This window comes from Dendrobates tinctorius, unplaced genomic scaffold, assembly GCF_039654945.1.
Source record: "Dendrobates tinctorius isolate UK_male_01 unplaced genomic scaffold, ASM3965494v1 ptg000058l, whole genome shotgun sequence".
NCBI classification, from domain to species: domain Eukaryota; kingdom Metazoa; phylum Chordata; class Amphibia; order Anura; family Dendrobatidae; genus Dendrobates; species Dendrobates tinctorius.
In genome coordinates this window covers 4,909,214-4,914,618 of record NW_027361726.1, presented here as the reverse complement: position 1 = coordinate 4,914,618, position 5,405 = coordinate 4,909,214, and positions in this window count along the sequence as shown.

Genomic DNA, 5,405 nt, shown 5'->3' with positions numbered 1-5,405 from the left:
CTCTTCTTGCTAGGAGTTTGAACATTCATTGGACCGCATACATCTGTATGTATCAGATCCAGTGGCTGTGCAGATCTAGTGGTGCTTATTTTAGGAAAGGATTTTCTGGACATTTTTCCTTTAAGACAGCTAGTGCACTTCATCATGTGACTACACTGGTTGATTTCAATACCATTTACAAGTTGAGCTAGCTTCTTTACTGCTTCTGGGTCTCTGTGCTCAAGATGTCTGTGCCATACATTGATACAGTTCTTATGTAGATCTTTAACAGTTAGTGTCAGCTCATCATCTGGCCATGCATCTAGTGCAGCCACAAGTGTGTCATAACTCTCTGAAAGACCACTTAATAGAAGTGCAGCAACATGAAAATATTTAATTTCTTCTCCAATACCTAAGAGATGCTCCACAATCTCTAGGGTGTTTCTTACATAGTCCTGCATATTCTGTCCATCACTTAGCTTAGAGTAATATAACTTTCTCATGAGATAAAACTTATTGCTGAGATTTGATATTTTGTGCACTTTCTGTAACTCATCCCACATCTTTGCAGTTGCAGACTTGCATATATGCACAATCTGATTAACATCTACACTGAGGGAGAACGTGCTTTGTGATTTCTGATCCTTCTCTAGCCAATCACTTTCTCTTATGAGCAGCATCTTCACCTTAAGTTTCCAGGACTGGTAGTTCAGGTTAGTGAGGCTTAGCACTGAGAACTTTACAGGATTGCTGCTAGTGGACATCTTCTCTGTTGCTCTGAGCTTCTGTTGCTGTGTTACTCTGTGTCACTCTGGGCCCATAACCTGTTGGCAGTGGATTATTCAGCATCCTCTCCAAGCGTGTGACAACAGAGCTTCTTTATTCAGGAACAAACAGGAACAATATATCATAATCTTAATAGATCAGGAATAAATCATTTGTATGTCTCTATCTGTGCATCATCTACAGCAGGCTGCTTCTCTCATACACAGACACAAGAAAACAGGAAATACAGTCACATGTTCTCCCTGTGTGAGCCTCTAGGAGTTTTTTTTTTAACTTTATAAACCGCATACAAATCTAGCAACTAAACACTCATACACAGGAATGGAGTTGTTGCACCAAACATATTCCAACATGTCTTTATAAAAAAAAATATCTATGAATAATATGGACTTTTTCAGTGTTTTCAAGGGGATGCAGGCTGAGGATAACCTTTTCGCAAATCCCTTACTAGATCTTAGGGAGGTAATAAAGGGGGGCCCTATATTGTGCTGGATTCAAGGATCATGTGGATAAGATGGGGTCAGACTCATTGCACTTGGCTGCAGTTATGGTTACACCTTCTGGGCTTATGAGTTGCGGAGCCAACTGCAGAATGTATCCAAACTATCCACTGTGATTGCATGACATAAGAATGTCACACAAACCCTGGGAGAGCCAATGCCGACATCACGGGAACGACACCGGAGGCGAGTTTAGCTGCTGCTATTTTACTTGGTGGAAACAGTGAGAGGTCTGAGTAGTGGGCAATCCCAGATCTGTCCAGGATTAGAAAAATATGGTTACTTTTGTTAACAAAACAGCACCACCTCTGTCTGGAGGTTGTGTCTGGTATTGCAGCCCAACCATATTCACATTAATAGGTTGTGCTTGTTGTTGCTGTTAAACTCTATGTGCTGTTTTGGAAGAGAGTAGCTATGTTTTACCAATCCAGGCAACCCCCTTTAAATAAATGTCCAGCTCATTTTTAATAGTGTGTCTATGCAGATGCATCCTTGTTTGTAGTTTTTGCTTAGTTTCCCCATGTTCCCCAGTTTCCTTAGTTTCATTCATGGTCACCATGGATGTAGAGTCCCTATACTCCAACATTCCGCACAAAGATGGGATTGCTGCATGCAAATATTTTCTCCAAAAAAACAATCTAGCCGCAGAACCAGCCTTGCAACTCATCAGGTTTGTACTCCAACATAACTATTTTTCCTTTGGAAACAATATATACCAACAGTGTATGGGCAGCGTCATGGGAAGCAAAATGTCACCACAATATGTTAACCTGTTTATGGCTAAACTAGAATCAGACTTTTTGGCATTCTGCACTATCAAACCTATCAAAAGTACCTTTACTATCAAACGTAAAGCGGCACGCGATCGCGATGTGCCGTTAAGCACTGATGGAGCCTTGGACGCGACCTGCAGTATCTGAGGCTCCGTCACAGCTAGCGCTGATGAAACAAAGAAAGCAGCCTCCTGGATTACAAACAGAAGGAGGACAACATCAGGGTGCCCCTTGTGGTCACTTACAACCCTCACATGAGCATTTTAAGGAAAATTGGCGCTGACCTCCAATCCATATTCCACAGAGACCACAGACTGAAAGCAATATTCCCAGAACTGCCACTGCTCCCCTACAAACAGCCTCCCAACCTAAGGAATATCCTTGTCAGAAGTGCCCTCGCATCACCAACAGAGACAGACACAGTCCCCTGTAACAGTAAGAAATGCAAGACCTGCCACCCACATATCACCAACAGATAAAGTCCCCATACCCAACACAAATCAGGACTATAAGATTATGGACTCTTTTTATGTACATCCTCTAATGTCATGTCCATGATACAATGTACAAGGTGCAATGCAGGGACATACATCAGGGAAACTAAGCAAAAACTACAAACAAGGATGAATCTGCATAGACATACTAGTAAAAATGAGCTGGATACACCTGTAGGAATACACTACTCTAGACCTGGATACAGTATGGCAGATCTAAAAGTCCTAATATTGAAAGGTTATTTCAATAGTGACAGAGAAAGAAAAATATGGGAGTTCAAATTTATACATATGTTTCAATCTCTAACAATAGGACTGAATTTGACATCTGGATTCATGACTCATTACATGGACACAGTTCACACCTCCACAAGAAGGTCTCTAGATCTCTAATAGAACACTTCCACCTCATTTGCATGTGTAACAAAAACCTTAATTTGATTTCCTTGGCCTGTCTCTATCAAGCATAACCTCATATCGTGTTGTAATTCCTATTTAGATGTTGCTGTCTCTTCTCAGTAATTCACTTGTAATCTAGCCTGATGAAGGGGCCTTCTGAGCCATGAAAGCTTGCAAATATAATTTTTCTGGTTAGCCGACTCATTGAATACCTTTCTCATTTTTTTGGGACTTAAGTATTTACATCGATTTTACGGTACCACAATATTATTTTGTATTGTACTTCTTTACAAATACAGTTTTACTCTTGAGTCTCGAATGTTAATAGTTATTTTATAACGTAAACCTTATGTCCGGGAAAGAGACGTTCAGTGCGGACATTGTGTCATCGGACATCTATTTAACGCAGCTGGCCCCCATGTCGGTCCTCAGATTTGCAGGGGGCGATGTGCCGTGTGTTCACTTTCACCATCAACAATCAGCCAATTCGAAAACCTATAGACTATATATTATTGGATTTGTAGAGTTTATCAGTGAAAAGTTAGAAAAATGTTCAGAATCCGATTAGAATCGGGAGCGGACCCTGTAACTGGCGAGATCGAGGGGGATACCACCCTTGGTTTTCTGAAGATGCTGCCAGTCCATGGAGAAAGACAGAAAACCTAAAAAATATATTACAAGATGGAGACAATTCAGTGAGATTGTAGACATTCATCCCGAACACCCGCCTTATCCAGCACTGGGCTGGACCATCATCCTGACATCATCAGCTGGGGGACATAAGGATTGGGCAGAGTGAACTGACATGTCCGATCATTTGTTCTTCTCACCATAGTCCTGCTTCAGCATTGCCCGGCTGAGTGATTGGCCCAATGGTTGGATCAGACACAATTATGGTGCCCAGTGGGGTCTCGTTAAAGTGTCATTCAGACAATAACTAAACACTGACATGACTTTGGTCGATGATGTATCTATTTTATATTCTTCAATTCTCGTCTTCCATTTGGTTCGCTTCAGCTTGGAATTTCATCAAAGGGGTTTTCTCAAGTTTGGAAGTTTTCCCTTCCTGATCACTTGGGGTTCGACGGCTGTGACCTCCACCAGTCCCAATAGCTGGGGCTCTCCTGTGTGTTGATCATGTGCACCTCCGCTCCATTCATTCTTCGTAGGACAGGCCGTGCGCCGTGTCCTGCTGGTCTTCAATACTCCCACAAGAATGAATGGAATAGAGCAGCGCATGATCGACCCCCGCTCCATTCACAGGGTGCTTTTTAGAGCCACAGTTCTCGAGCGCAGTCAGGAAGCTATTCCCTATCACATAGGGTACTGTAGAATATCCAGACTTGAGAATACCCCTTTATGGAGATATATTGGGGATGATCAGTGCAGGATGGTGTCTGACTCCTGGTGACTCCACAGATCAGCAAAAGAAAGACACTCTGGGGTTCTTCCCACATATTAAAACACTTCTCCACAATTACAAAAACCTGGTGTCTTTCTTCCAAAAACAGCGCCACCCCTGTGCACAGGTAGTGTGTGGTATTGCAGCCAATGAGATGAGTGACGGTGCCAAACATAATCTATAGTCTTCCTTAAGAAACCGTCATGTGTTTTTAAACCTATAATACCACTTTAAAGAGAGGCGATTAACCCCTATCACTCCATGAAGCACTGGTCCACTATGGAGCAGGCGCAGGAGCTGAGCCCGCTCTGCACAGGGCAGGTGCTGGAGTGACATCAGCCAGAAGTGGAGCATAATATACTGTATATATGCAGCAAGCTCCGATCGCGGCTGTTACACTGACTGCGACATGTAAGTGGCGCGATCATGGAGGGGGGTCTGACTGGGGGTCCCCATGGGTGTCAGTGGCAGCCTGCAGATGCCCTCCTGCCATCTTGGATCTCCCTGCCCCCTATAGATCGCAGGTTCAAGTCACTTATAGGGTTAATAAATAAACAGAAAAAAAAGCTAAAAATAGAATTAAAAATTTCCAATTCCTTTTTCCTCTTATTTAAAAATCAATAAATTAAATAAAATGCGAAAACTTCCCTTATTCAGCACTGCGACCTGCCAGAACCATTAATCCATGAAGGACAAGCCACAAGACGCAGAGTTTCTCATTCGTTGCTCATCAAATCGACCCAAAAATCAACCAAGAAGCAATGAAAACCATGAAAACCAGATCCTCCACAGCAGCATGGGCGCAAAGTAAGACGGAACACAGGGAAAACGATTTTTTTTCTACAAATAAATCTCTCAATTTTTTAAATTGCCTAAATAAAAAAAAACACACTCTCGTGCGATTTCTATCAGCGTTACCGCACTGACTGGAGAATCAGATGATTCTCACTCAGACTGGCGAGTTTGGGACTGTAATACCACCTCCCACCAAGGAGGGCGCCGTCACACTACGCTTCCTCTCACGCCGCACTGCGACGCTCTGCATCCTGCAGTCAGGGGGCGGGGCCTCTCG